Source organism: Danio aesculapii, chromosome 6, assembly GCF_903798145.1.
Source record: "Danio aesculapii chromosome 6, fDanAes4.1, whole genome shotgun sequence".
NCBI lineage: Eukaryota > Metazoa > Chordata > Actinopteri > Cypriniformes > Danionidae > Danio > Danio aesculapii.
The window spans coordinates 41836975-41854997 of record NC_079440.1 but is presented as its reverse complement, the minus strand read 5'-3'; the positions used below and the strand labels follow the sequence as shown (position 1 = coordinate 41854997).

Below are 18023 nucleotides of genomic sequence, written 5' to 3'. Positions count from 1 at the left end.
AGATGTCAGACTTGTATAAATAATTTCAGTGGTTACAGTAGGCTGCTCATTTCCAGTGTTTTATTTTTTCCTTGATAAAAATGTAGGAATATTCATAATATTGTAATAATTTAAACGTGTGCAAAATAAATAAATAAATAAATACATAGAAAATGCATTTAATGATAATAAAAAAAACACAACAAATATACTATCATATCATACTATCATACTTTACTATCAGAAAATAGTCAAACCATAAAACTGGAATAATTTTGATTATCAGAACTAAGTGTTTTGTGAATGTTTATTTTAGTGTTTAAAATACTTGAGATTCCCATTTACATTGACTTAAAAATATATATTATATACTTATTTTTAAAAATGTAAATATGTATATTAATGTATATTATGCATATATTTTTAAAATGTTATGATTACACATCAAATTTATTTAAAAATTTAGCAAGACTTTAAATAATAGCAGAAAGGAAATCAGAAATGACCATAAAAATAATAAATAAAAAATAATAATAAAACAACAAATATACACTTTCTTGCACAAACTGAAAAACAAGCAGAAAATATAGTCAAACCACAAGACTGGAATCATTTGGATCATCGAAACTAAGTGTTTTATGAATGTTTATTTTAGTGTATAAAATATTTGGGATTCCCATTTAGATTAACTTTAAAAAATAATTAATTATTTATAACTATTTAAAATGTGAAAGTAACACAATAATTTAGTTTAAAAATAAGTCGTAGCCAATCTTTAAAAATAAGCAGACAATAAAGCAGAGAATACATTAAAAACATGAACTTGAATTTATTTTGTAGAGATGTTAACTGAAAATTGTCTTAAAATTATTTTATGTCAAGAAAATGCACAAATAATAAACTAATTCAAAGTGTTTCTAAATTACCCAGTGACACTAAAATGACACTGGCTAATAGCCTACCAAGCAAAAGCTTATTCTAAATGGAGAGGTCATCTCATTAGGTTTAATATGCTGAGTTCACATGGCCAGACGGACACTACTTTGGTTCATCTCGGGTAACCACATCAATTATCAGACCATATAAGATAATTGCCATATGAGCCATAGCAATAAAACTTCAACAAATATAACAAACAAATAATACTGTGCACCTCAAACTTAACTATACATTTAATCTCTGAATACATACTTCCTGTTGTTCAAATGAATATGATATGAACTATTAAAGTAATTGATTTATTGCATTTACATTTCCATGACAGATTTAAAATCATTCCTAATTTTTGTATTGTGTCTCTTGCTATTTTTCTATTCATCCTCCTGTCAGTTGCACTTATCCCTAATCAGACCCTCCATGGTGACTGAGATTAGGATTGAGGGATTTCTTACTTGAGATTAGGTTTACAGTAATATCTTAAAACACCGTAAGCCCCTCTAAAACTTGCAGTTGTGTTAATCTTGGTTTGTTCTGCAGAAGATGTGTCCTTTGTGTCCTGCCTGGCTTCTTTTTAAAGTGGTTTCGGTGAGCAAACACTGTCATGGCTGGTGGTGCATTGCACAGCAAGGCTTCGTCCACTTGAGGCTCATCAGCGAGGACTGGAGAAGATGCTCAAGTGGCCCAGAAGGGGGAGTTGATGTAGGCTGAAAGTCTAAAGCTGTTGTTTCCTTTCACTTCCTAACAGGATTAGAGGAAGATTAACTACTGCCCGCAACCTTTGACCACACAGTACCTGCTTCCATGACTGCACGCCTGCATGGCTTGAACCACATCCTTAAAAATGTTGGACGTTTTTGCAACAGTGCCCTAGAAGTATTGTTTTCTGAAGAACTTTATTTTTATTTTATTATCTTTTATTCTCATGTGAAGGACAAATATTTTATTCATATTTATGATTCCTCATTTAACCACACTGAAATATCTATTATTAACAGGTTCCATACATCTTTTGACAGATTTTTCTAATTTATTCATGGTTATGAGGTGCATTATAGGACTTTCTCAAATTTTGATGTTAAAAATTTAACTCTTTAGTTTAACAACATGACTTTTATTGACATTTTAGTAGTTTGAAGCAATATAATGTATAATAAATAATGTATATAGAAGTAAGGCTGTATTTTTGTATTATTTCAAATTAGGACTGCACAATATATCGTTTCAACATCAATATCCCAATGTGTGCATACGCAATTAGTCACATTGCATAGATATGCAATGTTGAGTTGATCATATTTGAGCAAGTCTCAGTTCAGAAAATGAGATTTATGGAGTTCTTACAGAGTTTAACCATAATAGAGTGAAATTTTATAATCTGCATGTTTTTAAGGCTTGAGAGAGATTGAAGTGTTCAGGCACAGGGCATTTTACCAATTGGAGGTTTATATAAGAGCAATTGTATTGATTTATACAATAAAGACGTAATTTTTACATTTCTAAAACCACAAAACATGCACTGCTTATTTCACTTTAATCTTTGCTTTATTGTATTTATCTATGCTTGTAATTTGGTGATCAGGCCCGTAGCCAGCCTATTGAAAGGACTGGTTCTAGTTTCTCAAAAGTGGAATTTTTTGCAGTTATTCACTTCATTTTGTATTAAATTATGAGGTTCAAATACAGCATTTTTTGTGACATTTTAAGCACTAATTATTGCTGGATTAGCTTGTTGGATGGTGATCATAACCAAACTTTTTTTTTGACCCACATTTTTGTCAAAGTACTTACAATACTATTTCACCACAAAGTGTTTATTTACAAATGTGCATTTAAACTGTAAGTTAATACTAAGTAATGTAATGATATTAGAATTTTAAATTACAAATTTTAAACAAAGAAACAAAAAAAATCTTATTCTTAAAATGTAATTTATTATCACCCATCATTTAAAACAAAAAACAATTAGGAGTCTGTTTAAAACTTGTTTTAGTTAGCCTTGGCAAATAACAAACTGGCTAGCTCATTTTCTCAGTCAGAATTTGTCCATTTGAATGATACATTTTTTCTTTGTCTTAAAGCCACCTTCTATTGGTTAATTTTTTTTACAATTTTTGATGGCCTACAGTAAAAAATGTGACAAATGAGCTCATATAGAAGCCAAATTCTGGACCATGTCAGTAAGGGGGTAGATCTTTCAAACCACCCAAACCCCCCTGGCTACAGGCCTGTTTATTACATTTTATGCATGATTTACTCATCCTTACAGAATTATGTCAATCAATTAAGGTGAATACATTTGACAACACTTTAGAAACTAATTCTCATCATTAATTAGTTGCTTATTAGCATGCATGTTATTTAAACATTGGCTGCTTATTAGTACTTATAAACGACATATTCTGCACAGTCCTATTCTACATCATACACAATACCTAAACTACCTTAATAATTATTAATAAAGAGCAAATTAGGAGCTTATTGAAGCAAAAGTCATAGTGGTTTGCTAATAGCGAGAAGTGAACCTCAAAATGAAGTGTGACAAGATTCTTTTCAAATGCCATTCAGTTAATTCTATAGATACAGTATATCACAATATATATTGCAAAAAAAATTAAATATTGCAATGACACATTTTTCCAATATTGTGCAGCCCTTATTCACATTATTAAAAATATCAATAAACATCATTTATTTTCAAACTTTTCAACATCAAAAGTTGTTGGAGGAAAGATCAAGGTCCCATAATACAATTCAAAACCATAAATACATGAAAGAAAACATGAATCACAAAAAAAAGGATCATTTACAAACATTTTTATAGTCCATTAAAGCCTATTAAGAACCCTTCATTTCTAAGTCTAACTTTACAAATGCAAACAGTGCAGTTCTCCAAACATCAAAGATCCCATTGAAGCCTGGAATAACTTTCTCAACACATTGTAAACAAAACAAAGTTGTCTCAATTAAAAATTTTAAGGCAACAAGTTCAGGACATTTTTGAGTTTACTCAACTTTCAACCCAATTACTTCACTCGACTCGATTAAGGTTGACTAAACTCAAAAATGTCCTGAAGTTTGTTGCCTTAAAATTTTAGGTTGAGTCAACCTTTCCTTTTTTGTTTTAAAGGGCACATACTATTTTGTTTATGAAATTTGAGTTTTTATTGTAAATTATTTTTGTTTGTGAATGAAAGAGATTTGATTAGAATTTTTCTGCTTTAAAATAACACACAACCACCCCCCCCAATTTTTGTGAGATCAAATGTTATGTTGTGCAAGCATTATTACTCATACATTAATACTCCATATGACCATATGATTATGCTTATCATTATAAATACATAGATAGATAGATAAATAAATAAATAAATATTACATATGCAGTCAGGGCCTTTTTGTTATACATTCAAAAACATGTTTATGCTATACCATTATTATTAACTATTCTATAACTTTTAAAATTAACGGCGTTGTCATTAATCACTGTTATAACAGTTATTGTATAGGTTTTCAAATTTTTTTCTCTTCGTTTTTATAAAAATCTATTAATTTAGCATTTTACTGTATGTTTTTTTGAATATGTATGCTATTTGCCTTTAGATTTGGTCTAATGTAATCTGATGTAGGCTAATGACGCATGTGTATTGTTGATATATATTTTAAAAACATTAATTCACACTAGTGTCAAGTCAACGGTTTGATGTCTGAAGCAAGACGTAGTGAAGAAATAATTACAATTATGTGCTGAATAAGTATAGTGACTGACTCGATACATATTTCTTCATTAGACACTATTTTCTAAATTTTTTTATTTAATATTTTTGTGTGACAAATATTAAATACATTCTTAATAAGAAAAATCCAATTCTACTTACAATAAATTTAAATAAACTTTAAATACAACTTTAAATAAATGCAAGTTAAATATTGTTAGTTTTGATTAATAGATATTAGCATAATAAATTTGTCATTATACCTTTATTAAAACGTTATATGATGTTTATTTACGTAGTTACATTAATATAATATCTTAAACAGTTTTAGCTTTAGGTTAAAGTTAATAATAGTTAATAATAATAATAATGATGATGATGATGAACAGTTAATATGCATATTTGGTCCTAAGCTGCTTAATTAATGCAGAAACTAATATTTTAGGCTACTTGTATGAAAACAGACAGAACATTAAAGTCTTCTTTATTTTAATCAAATGTCTTTAATTAACCCTTTATAAATTTGAGACGATTTAACATTTTTAAGACATAACTGAGAAGATTAGTTGAATAGGGGTAAATATAATTAGACTCGCATCGTTGTGATTGATACTGCCTTTAGCGCTGTTTCGCTTACGTTGCAGCGTTTGCTCGGTCAGTACGGAAGTCGGAAGTAGGGTACTTGCAGACGCTCCCTAACAATTTGCTGAGAGTCATCAATTATGCAGGCTAGCCGTACGCACTGGGAAGGAAGATAGCGGCAACAATATGGCGACATCCGCAGTTTCTCCTGGGTCTTTTAAACATCCTTAGGCACGCGAGATCTACATGGATCGCTCTTAATGCGGAAAAAGTGAGTAGACTTTCTGTTGTCTACAGCGCAAGTGTTGTGTTTTTTCAGGTGTTTATAGCCCGTTGTGAGCGTGTCTCATACCTGGACTCATCTGCCGCAGAGCGGTCTCTCGCGCTCAGCATCTTTTCTGCTCACAGATGTGGATGGGCTTACTGCAGGAAACGCTGGAAAACAAGCCAGCACTACTAACAACAACTGTACTGCTCAAATAGAGGGCAAGCTAAAGAAAGAAAGTCTGGCTGAGGTAAAGCAGGGTGTTGGCCTGGCGCTGGAAACATAACATTAGAGTGTGTGTCTGTGGCGAAATGAAGAACATACGCATAGCATGGGACAGGCAAGTCAGACCGCCGCAAACTTTATTGCATGGGGAAATCGTGCAGACAGACTGGCGCAAGACGCGGTGTTCGGCATTCAGGTGTCGTTTGTGACAGTATTTCGTAACGGAACATGTCAAAATCACTAATGTGGCAGTTTTTAGTCCCCCTGCGCCTGCATTCCCCCTCCCTTCGAGTCACCCTCGCCATACTTCTTTGGGCTGGACTCCCTCGAATTGGTGCGTTTCCGTTTTTGCGGTTAAGAACGGGGACTACCACCCTGTTTTTTTTTTCTCGCCCACCCAGTCCTCCCTCATAATGATGATGAGCCCGACCGTGTGCGCGGATGCGGCTTAAATCACAGAGAGGACGGGCTGACTGCACGGGTGTGGTGCTGAAGCGGACAAAAGTCCCAAATGTTCTTGAAGTGCTTAGATGTCGGTGCAGTTGGAATGAAACTGGAGACGTACAATAAAGCACAGCAGGCACGACTGTCTGAGACGTCATTGGCGTTGAGATTTAGATGTTTCACAGATTGATTCGCTGGCGCACGAGCTCCCCTCAGCTCCACTGCAGTATTTCAGCCGGGGCCCACGCGTGTACCTACAGATGCCATAATAATTACCGCAAACAAACTTGGGGACACTGATCTGTGGATCCCATAACACGCAGCGCCCTCAGATGCGCAAAGCTTGTCAGGAGGAGAAATTGCATAATACGCGAGAGGGGCGGTAGTATTGATCAAGCGATCGCAAATTCTTTGAGAATCAGTTGCTTTGAAATGAGAAGAACCGCTTATCTGGATGAACCTATAAACAAACATATTGCAAAGGCAGACAAGTAGATGTATGTGTGCTGAAATATGAAAGAGAGAGTTTTGAGTCAGATTTGAAGGCCTTTATTCTCCACACGGGATAGGCCGGCGAGGTTCGTCCTCGTGACAGCTGTGCTGCTCCCTCCCTCAGTGTACAGCCGAGCATTTACTCTCCATATCATTTAGTGAAAGCCATCAAAACGGAAAAGTCGCTTTAGTCGGGATGTTTCATCAGGGCTGGAGGGTCTGTGATTTTTCTTTTTATTCCTAAATCTTCTCGACTAGAGGACGCGTGAGTGAGTGAGTGGTGCTGAACGGACAGCGCCGCGGACACTCGTCATTCGACGGCGTCAGAAGGCTGAAGACTCCAGCTTCCTTTTGCTTAATAAGGAATACCTTCGCGATGCTAACGGAAAGTACTATTTACCGGAGATGATGAGAGTTGGCTATGACTTTGCGTGAAGGCACGTAAGTAGTTGTCGAATGGCGTCGGCATTCAGTTTTACCGTGTAGCTGTTTAACGTGGAGGACGCAGCCTACCATTTAAACAATATGTATATTGTTGTCTGTAACCAGTGCTGGCAAAACGCAGTAGTCTATAAGGAAGCAAATGCAGTAGTTTTGTTAAGGTCATTGCGTGTGTGTATATATTGTCAAGGCCTGTCTATCTGATGTATCACCTTGAGCTGAGGCGTCTCTACAGTATCCCAGGAAGGAGACTTGGAGGTTGGACACAGAGCCGGCATGTAACTTAAACCGGACGTCATAGGGTTTACTCTGTATTTCGTTTGTCTAAACCAAATAATTACTGTTACGTGTATTCATTTTTCTACTGTTGTTATTGTTTTCTTTACTAGGCTAATACAGTTTTAGAACACTTATTTAAGTGAGTTATTCAATAATAACAATCTTTTCAGCATTACTTATAAGTGTTTAGCATGCACTAGTATTTATTCTACTCAGTATTGGGCTGTCTAACTAATGCACTGTAATACTCGATCAAAAAACAATTGAAATTTACACTAGTGTCAAGTGAATAGTTACTTAATCTCTGAAGCAAGAAGTTGAGAATAAGTTGTTTCAATTATGTGCAGAAAAGTGACTGACTCGATTGATATTTCTTCGTTAGACACTATTATAATTTTTTTTTATTATATTGTGTGGCAAATATCAAATAAATTTCTAATAATAAAAAAGCAAATGTTACTTACAATTAGATTGCTTAAAAGTAACTTTAAATATATGCTAGTTCAATAAAGCTAGTTTAGATGAGTGGATGTTAAAATGACTTGCCATAATAGCTCCTGATCCTGTGTGTTTCAATTGTTAGTAGTTGATCATAAACAGTAGTTGTACTAGCTGATAAATGATCATTAATGAAACTGAATCAGCAATTAATGTAAATACTTGATTTCTGCCCCAAAATGAAGCAAAGAAATAAACATTTACTTAGCTTGTCACTATTAGAAAAACATAATGTCTAATATATACATAATCACTATCAAATTTCATCATTGAACTTTAAAATAAGTAAAATACTGCTAGTTTAAATATATAAACGTTAAAAAGCCTTTTCCATAGGACTGCTGTTTTTTCTTTTTTTTGAAATGGTGATAAAGTAGCCCATCATAAAGACAATGTCACGTGACCGTGGGCACTTCACTATTGATTTGGCCTGTGCTGACTTAACTGAATCAGTTTTTGGCGTATAAATAATTAACAGACTGTGTCATTAAGGATATAGAGAACAAGGATTTAGCTTTGGACATCATTTGAAACAATCCAGTGAAAAGGACAACAGTGGCATTGACTGTAAAGGCCAACGGTTATTAGAAATGAATGTGGAAGAATGCGATGTCTGTACTGTGTTTGATTTCTGTGCTGTCATAAACTGTCAGCACATCATATAGCACTTAAGTTCGTTAAGATATGCGGATGTGTGGTGATGATGGTCTGCAGACCTACAGCTTCACTAGTCAATTAAAGAGGGCATTAGTGCAGCAATGGTTATGTGCACTTATATAAAGAGTCTGTCATATGCTTTTCTAATTTTTGCGTTCTGATTGATTTAGTTCTGCAAAATGAGACTTTATGTGTTGATCACATGACTGTAAATGGGCAACTGACCCTTTACTCTCAGAGGCAGGAGGAATACTTTGTTTACCTTCATATACAGTATTTTGTAATCTTTATGCAGCTCTAGATTCTGTATCTCCGGGATTTCCATTATTTCTCTCACAGCTGTGGTCATCAGGCATTTCAGTGAATCCACACCCTGAGATTTTTTCCACCACGTGTACACTGTATGTGTGTAGTGTGGTTTAACGTGATAAAAGCCAATATATTCTATTTTTTATTAAAGGGTTATGCACGAACCAAACCAACCAGTTATGAAGCGAATCATAGCATTACAAAAAACTGATTTGAATTTAAAAAGTATATAAAATGCTGACAACTCTCTTGTTGGTGGATTTTTTTTGCACAGCATCAAGGGTAAAGTCTGTGTGAAATCAAAAATTGCCATGTTTATTTTGCTAGCTCACAATGTTATTTATTTTAGGGGTTTTCACCTTTAATTGAGATAGGACAGTGGAGATTTTACAGACAGGAAAGTATTGGGAGCAGAGAGAGGGGAAGGGTCAGTAAAGGACCTCGAGCCGGGAATCCAACTCGGGTCACCATGAGCAGCATGGTGCTATATGTGGGCGCACTTAACCACTATTGGTGCCAACCACATTGTTATTCTTAAAATGAATACCCAGCAAGCGTTTCTTGTTTTTAAAAGATGTCTAATAGATGTCTAATAGTTGTCTAAACATAGTCGTCTTGGGTAAACGAGGCTAAATTTGAGCTGTGAGTGAAAATCTAATAGACGTCTAAGAACAAAACTAGACTAGTCATCAAGTAAACGGAAATGAATGACTACACATATAAAGTCTGTCTAATCTGTCTGTTTTTTCTGACAGCTCAAGTTTAGCCTTGTTTTAGCCAAGATGACTAAGTTTAGATGTCTATTAGACGTCTATTAAACGTGGCACGGATAGCCTAGTGGTTAAGTGTGCCGACATATAGTACCGTGGTGGTCATGGTGACCTGAGTTTGATTCCTGGCGCGAGGTCCTTTGCCAACACTTCTCCTCTCTTTGCTCCCAATTCTTTCCTGTCTATCCTCCACTGTCCTATCCCAATTAAAGGTGAAAACCCCCTAAAAGAGTAATTATAAAAAATGTGAATAGTTAATCAGTTTGAATTAATCCACTGAAATAAATTTGTTTAGTCATCTTCGATGAAATCTGACCATTTGCTTCCCCGTTTGGAGTGGGGGTCTTTATTTTGATGTCAACCTGAGCTTCTATAGCAACTGCATATTAATACCCTCTTCTACCATTAGTTTGCTATGAGGGAATGATGCACAAAAGAAAGCCCCGCCCCCTACTCAATATTCCGTTTCAGTTGGAAGTACATCAACATACTGTAATAGAAGTCTCGGCAAAGTCTATATCATGCAGACTTTAATTCTATGCAGTTTCTTTAATAAACATGAACAAATGTTTTTTTTTTTGATAAATAATATACATTAGGGTAACACACAAGGTGCTGTTTACACTAATCTGTTTTTATTCAAAATTTTGTTTTATTTTAAGTTTTCTTATGCACTGTCAAAAATGTTGCGTTCCACAAAATTGTGTTGGGGCAAAATGAAAAAATTAAGTTGACTTATTAGTTCTTACAAATTTAACTGGATTGAACATAAAGCAATCAAGTTGTTCCCAAAACTCTAAAGAATTGTGTTGTTTGAGCTTAATTTAAATAAGTAGTTCAAACAAACAACAAACTTCATTATTTTGAGTGTGGTTACACCTGTGATCCATGGGACTCCAGAATCTTCTACCTGTGAAATCAGAGTGTTTTGAAAATCCTAAAGATCCTTTTATAGGTTGAAAATGCTGGTGTTTTGTTTCAGTGTTAACAGAAAATGGAGGTGTGGCTGTCCGCAATCGCTCTCTGACTGGTCCTTTCAAATATTGTGTATCATTCCCTGAATCGTCAAGTCACTCTTATATGACCATTACACAACTGGTAGACTGCAAATATGGATGCCTTGGAAAAATGTACATGCCCAGTGAGCGTGAATCATCATATATGATGCGTTTTAGGTTGTATAATGCAGACTTGGTTAGTTTTTCTGAAATGTAGTAGAATTGGCAGTCTTTCATGCTGTTTTAAAATGAAAACGCACTAGTGTAAACAGCACCCAAACTTCGCCTCAGCAGAAGAAGATCAACACCTGCTTCTTCATCACTGTCTGTTTAGCTCCGCCCAAAGATTTGTGCTTTAGTAGGTAAATAATGAGAGGCGAATGCAGGTCTGTGCAGAAACCAAACAATAAAGATGCTCTGAAGACAACAAGATGCAGTGTAGGGCCAAATTGTGGAAAAACTCTGCATTGCCAAAATTAGGAAAGAGTGGGTGAACTTTATTTTTAATGAAGTTCCAGAGCTAGTCATTATGCACTTGGTTCTTTGTTCACTTCATTTTTTCACAAGTTACAATTAGACAGAAATTTCAGATAGATTAAAAGTGAAAGAAGATTCTGTGCCAGCTATATTGGATCTACTGGTAATGCCACATCACACAATTGTGAGAAACTTTTTGTTAGGTCAGTAAAGCTTTCCAATTACCTGTTATTAAAAATGGTTTGATATGTATGGTTAATCACAACAGCATTCATCTGTAAAGGATGAAGACTTTCAAACATGCATACAGTACATCAGTGGGCACACAGCTGTCTTTATTTACTCTGTCATCTATAATATTGGAAGTTCACCTATTAGCTAGTCAAACCAGTGGGCATTTACTTGAGAGTCCACCATGTCTAACTATGTGTTCAGTTGAGGTCTTCTAATTTGATTTTTTTTTATGTTAAAATCTTGATTACAGTAGAAAATAAAGTCAGTTCATACCCCTTTTAAACACATTTGTTTTACACTTTAATAAAGTTGAGCTCACAGCAGAAATGTCTTTAAAGTGATATTGTTGAAAATAATAGCTATTATTGTTAAAACAAAATAACATAAATAAATATAAAGTAATAGCTAGATATTGTAAAAATAATTGTTGACAATTATTGAAGCGTATTATTAAAAATCTTAAACTTCTAGACTGTTGCACTATGTTTAACCAGTAATACTAGCTTTATCATATACTTTACACCATTTAAATTACTCTGTGGCAGAGTTTTGAAGAATCTAAAGAAACAAGATTTTCACTGACATCCTTGGCTGTCAAAAAAAACTGTTGACTGATTATAATTTGAAAGAATTGGAACATTTTTGCTGGAAAATGTAAAGCTTTTTGCCATTTGTCAGGTGAAATGTGAATGTTTATAATGTTAAAGTGTATAAAGGAGCCATGCAGTACAGTAATGTCAATGTCTTATTCAAGTATATATAACTATTATTTATAAATTTACTTCTTCTGCACCAAATGATTTGAATCTAAAGTTATTTATAATCATATAAATATTATTTAGATAGTTTATCATTTATTTTTTTATAGTTTAACAGTTAGTTAAGCTGCTTTAGTTAATCTATGTTAAGCTGCTTTAGCACAATATACATTGCAAAAAGTGCTGAAGTAAAGAACTGAAATTGAATTTAATTAGATTGTATATCTATTGACAATTTTGAGGGCTGTAAACAATAACAATGGTCCTAACGTATTTCCTGTTTTACATTTTTAAATTCCATAGCTTCCGAGAATCCAAAAAGGTCCATATATTGATAAATAATGTTATGAAAATCTGTTTTAACGTCACGTTATGAATGAATTGCTGCTTATTACAGTTATGAAATAGTTTGATAACATAGGGAAATGTTCACGGGCCAATGACATCACTGCATTTAAATAGTCTAGTTTGTAGTCTCAGATATACTTCATTGTAAAACTTTAGTAAGTATAATATTAAGTATAATAAATATAATTTTGACCTCATCTGTTGACATTATGCAGATGAATTTCCGAGCTCGTACAAATATTTCCATGTTGCTACGATCAAAAACTTAACTTTTTTATGTTTTGACAGTTTATTAGCTAATTCGTATGAATGAGATTGTTAAAATAATCATGTGCTGTGGTCTTCTTGCAACCTAAAATGTGGATTGATTATATAGTATAGTTTATAAAGTATAGTTTTTTAATAAATAGTAAGAATATGCATTTTTTTTATTAAGTATATTTGTGTTTAGTTATTGATTGGGTTCTTCTTAGGTTTCTCTTTCTTTTCCTTGGTGCCACTGTCCCTCAAAATGTCTGTGCCTGGCCTTGAATGCAAGTCAGCCTTGCAATACAAAATGCATGTAAAGGGACATTCTGGAAAAGGAATAGCCCAGTTTTGTAGAGCCTGAGGGACTAGGCTGGAGATGACTCTGCGACACACACCTTGAACAAAGTAATACCAGTGTGTTTCCTGCATTTTTGTGGTCGATCTCTTTGCAGACAAACTTCATGGGAACAAGTGAATTTGATGAATGGAATTAGAACTAATACTGAATGTTTGGTGGGCAAAGCGTCATTAATGCAAGTGTGACAAATTCTCTTTGTTTGGAGTAAGGAGATGGATTTTGCATTGTTATTGTTGCAGCAGCTGTTTATGAGAAAAATTAATCACTTTGGGATTTCAGTGGCTGATTTCTTGGATGTTGCTTGAACCGATTTGGCAAAATAGAATGATTTCTGAAGGATAATGTCACACTAATGGCTATTTTTACATGGAAAATCTATATTTTTGAATGCCTTTAAGACACATTACAAAGATTGAGGATGTTTGTGGGGCGAAGATGTAAAAGATTTCTCAAAAAAAAAAAAGGAAAGGAAAACTGTAATGTGAGTGTGTTCTTTTAAACAAACATACTCCAAATCCACATACATGTTATATCTAAATAGTTTATTTTGTATTAATAAGTGTGACAATGACTTGGAAAAACTTCCTGTATTGCTTCAGAAGTGTGACATGATGATTAATGTTGTCCTTGAATTTAAGACTGCAGTCTAAATGCCCTGAATGTGCTGTATGTGGGCTAAAGTACACATCTGCATGATGAAATAAACTCTTATATGATCTGAGAAAAAGCAACAGTAGTTTTTAATATTAATGATAATGTTTAATCAATACAGTCAGCAATCTGTGAAATACCTGATAAAATGTGGAGATTTTTATCTGAGCACTGTAAACTAAAGTCTTGCTGCCTTTTTCATTGAATCAGATGAACTTTTCTAGTCATCTCAACATACACCAGTAAAACTGATGAAAAATATTAAGTTGCATTTTTTTTTCTTTGAAAAAAATGTGTCAAAAATTATTAACTTACTAAAATTACCATAAAAACATTTGTTGTTCTGACTGGATATATTTTAATTTTGAACAGTGAACATGGCATAACAGAATAAATCCAGAAGGATAGAGCTGGACAATGTAAAACTGAAAAAATGATCACAAAACAATGTATCTTTGAGCAATTTGTATCAAAAATTATTCAAACTTTTGAATTATTTAAACAGTCCAGTAGAAAAGTTTACATTTAACCGCTCACTTTAACTTACTTAAAAACTTAAAAAAGGCAAAACAAATGATTTTAACACTCAACACCACAATTAAACCAACATAGAAGTTTTACAAAATGTGAGACGGGGCAGCTCCATCATGCTTAGATGCAGCTTTTTATTTTGTGTAATTGCAGTTTGATATTGCATTGAAATAATTTCCTTGTGTTTCCATACTTAAATGAGACGATAAAAAAAGATGTTTTAATGGTGGAAGAACAACTAACTTTGTTATTAATCCCAAAAACAAAAGTACAATTATTAGTATCAATACCATTATTATTTCTTTATTAAATTGCATCCTTATTACTTTCGTCTTAACATTATTACTACAGTAGAAGTACATTCTACTGAACAATATCAAGTTATTATTTCATAATAATGTCCAATAATTAAGATAAAAATAAAACAATAAAGAATTTATTTTAGCATGGGGTTGTGAAGACGGTTGTTTTATGTGGGTATATGATATAGCAAGTACTATCTCTCATAAAGTGGTCAAATACTCACAATGTGGATGAGTAGTTGTGATTTTAAATAGTAAATAAAACTTTGAAAGTACTGCAGTAAAGGTCTATTCCTGGTTAACAGTAAGTTCCCTTTATAAATACAATGAGTTTAATGACTTTCCCATAATTCCCTCTATGGCTTGTTAAGTTTTTTCTTGACGTTACAAAAGTTCTTGTCAGCCTTTTCTTATCACTTATGTACATTAGAGCTTTATGTATACATATAATCTTGGTAAATAATGTCTATTGCATTACTTCATAGATTTACATGAGATGTTGCCTACGTTGTTGTTGTCTATTGAAAGGAATGCGTCAATAGAGCCGCCATTTGAGTACAGGGTAGTGCTTCTTTGAAATGAATGTGGAACCAAGGTGTAGTGGAGGACTGGCCATCCAGAGCCCAAGATATATAAACATTTATACATATATCTATGATCAAGAGTTTTGCCGGTGGTCAGTATGCAATTTTTTTTTAAATTACGAAAATTATAATTTTACATCACTTTTCGACATTGATGGATAAGTGACCGCACGGGCCTTCCAGACAAAGAGCATGTGTTTGTGTGCATGAAAATGTATTATACTCCCTTCCTGTTAAATTTAATCTACTCCGTGTCCTGAAACACAACCCCTCTCCTGCTTTCACTTCTAATGCTAATGGAGGGAGCGATTAGTTGAATCCCAGGTTATGAACGACTCGTGTGAACCATCGATATCCCTGCATCTCATTGTGCAAATCTTTCTGATATAAATGGTATAACATTTGTAATATTCAATAATGTAGGGTGGACAATAGGGCTGCGCAATTAATTGTATTATGATCACGATAACAATATATGTGGCCCACGATCAATAATTAAATATCGTCGCGATTTTACAGTATAAAGACAAAGCCTTTATTTTAATGAGCGGAGTTTATGGATTGTACCGCATCACAAGCATGAGGTGATTGCGTGTATTGCAAGTGTTTTTTTCAAGGAATGCAATGATGATCAGGTAGCCTTTGCTCCTGTTTAGTCCAAACTTCCCAAGGTAACATAAAGAACCTCATTAACCACCTTAAAAGCCACCACATAGTGACTGTCATCAGTGGGTTATTGAGCTCAGGAGAATTCTGCTTAATAATTAATTCACTAAACTGTTTTATTTGTTAACCAAATATCTGCGGAGATTCAGCAGTTTTTTATGATGTGTTTGCCAGTCATGTAGACAGAAGACACTGTATCATATTGTTTCAATGTAAAAAAAGTCATTGTGGCCCTGTTCACGTGGGCATTGAGGTTCGTTTTCATCAATCCGACACAACTTTTATTATTTACAAGAAAAGAAAATGTAATTAAAAGTTTCAGATCAATTAAATTCAATTTATAAAAATTATACATTATTTTATGCATTAAATAATGAAACAGATAACTAATTTCCTTTATTTTCGATTAGACCATGCCCTTTTTTTTATTTTTAATATGTATATATTCTTTTTTAAAAGAACATTTGTTTAAAAAATATTTTAGCACATCAAAAGTATTTAAATGAACTGTCTTTTGATTAAAAGCTTTATGCAATGGATCAGTTATTGATCGCACACGAAAAAAAAAAACAATCATCCAACACATGCATCGCTCTCAAGCCACGTTTTCGAGGATAAATTCGCGTCTGAGTGCTGCTTTGAATAGAATAAAATGTCTAAAAACAAATTAAAGACTATACATATAAAATAAAACATTCACAAAGGTGTAACTTAAGGAAAAACACCAATTGATGGGCTGCTTTCAGTTTTAAAAGAATCAAGCAGATTAAAAAAAACTTATTTGCAGAAGATAAAGGACAGGAATTTTGCAAAAGGAAAAGATTAAACATACCGGGGCTGTTAAAAGAACATTCTACAATAATAGATTCTTTTGACTCCAATACAACAGCTAAGATTATGAATGATGGAGTGTAAAGCCGTCTCTCCTGCGTGCTTCAGTAGCATGTCCCGCAGTTTGTGAATGAGGAGGCGGAGAGAATGCGCTGTTTAGTTTCATCTCAAGATTTTTAAATACAAACTAACACTGAACTGCTCATCACGCTCAAAAAGTTAAACTAAAGTGCACATCTCTTGTTGATTGCACCCGCGGGATGCACAATAAACCTAACACGCCATTCTTTTAATTCGATATTCGTGAAGTATGCGAATCAACTGCAGATGCTTGTCATGTTAGTCGCGACACCCTGCTACTTTGCCTTATGGTCAGTGCAGTAGGAGATGTAAAAGCGTACAAAAACGTAAAAAATGAAATCTTACCTATAATGTTCTGCCTTTGTGCTTTGTTTTGCTTGTTTGCTCGTTACACCCATAAGCAGCGCAAAAGTCCAGCATCTTCAGATTGGCTTTAGTCTTGACTAAGTGTACTTGAATGACTTTTGTCGTAGGAGCACTGTACAAATGTGGCAGCGGATTTGATGCATGTTCAGGGTCCGTATGCGATATCTAGTGTATATATCTATGGCATTACTTTAGTGAGAATTCTTGATCAACACACCTGAACCAATTAATTAGGACCTGAAGCAGCACTTGATAATTACAGGCAGGTGTGTTTGACCAGGGTTGCAACTAACATCAGCAGGAAGGGCAGCTCTCCAGAAACTGGGTTGGTGACCTTTGCTTTATTGTGTGTTACCATGATGGTGTTTAGCAGTTGTGTGAATCACACCGATTGTCTTCTAAATATTAGTATTCATCTCTGCTTGTGGGTGAGCTGTTTTTGATGAACATTGGTTCGTCATGTGACTTTCTCATCACCATATACACTCAAAAAATGAAGTTTGCTGTTTGTTCAAACTACTTATTAAAAAAAAGCTGAAACAACACAATTCTTAAGTTGTTTGGGGACAACTTAATCCTTTTATTTTCAGTCTACTTAAATTTCTAAAAACTAATAAGTTAGCTTAGTTTCTTCATGTTGACCCAACATAAATCGATTGTGTGGAACCCAGCATGTTTTACAGTATACTTGTGGTGTTTTTGTCTGTGTGTAGATGTTAGTACTTTATATTATTGGTGTTTTAATACTGTATAATTGAATGAAATACAATAGTTTACCGTAAATTTCAATTTTTTTTGTTTCTATCATATTGTAATGGTAAATATTGTAACTCATTATTGACTGTTTGCTTGTCACTGATTGCACACATTCATGTTAATGCATTTTGAAGCAGTTTATAATCCTGTGACGTGTGTGTTTTCATTTGAATACATTTACGTCAAACTAACAATCGGTTTATGGAATATCATAATTCAAATAACCGTTAAGGTATGCCA

At 33.8% G+C, this 18023-nt stretch overlaps 1 protein-coding gene across 1 annotated transcript in view; it reads left to right on the top strand.

The window, feature by feature from the left end:
- The first annotated feature begins 5390 nt into the window (after positions 1–5390).
- scn8ab (sodium channel, voltage gated, type VIII, alpha subunit b) overlaps positions 5391–18023 on the top strand; it is a 101456-nt gene continuing 88823 nt past the window's right edge. Inside the window, exon 1 of the mRNA XM_056460204.1 lies at positions 5391–5484. The gene's annotated coding sequence lies outside the window, so the exon portion shown is untranslated. The remainder of the gene's footprint in view (positions 5485–18023) is intronic.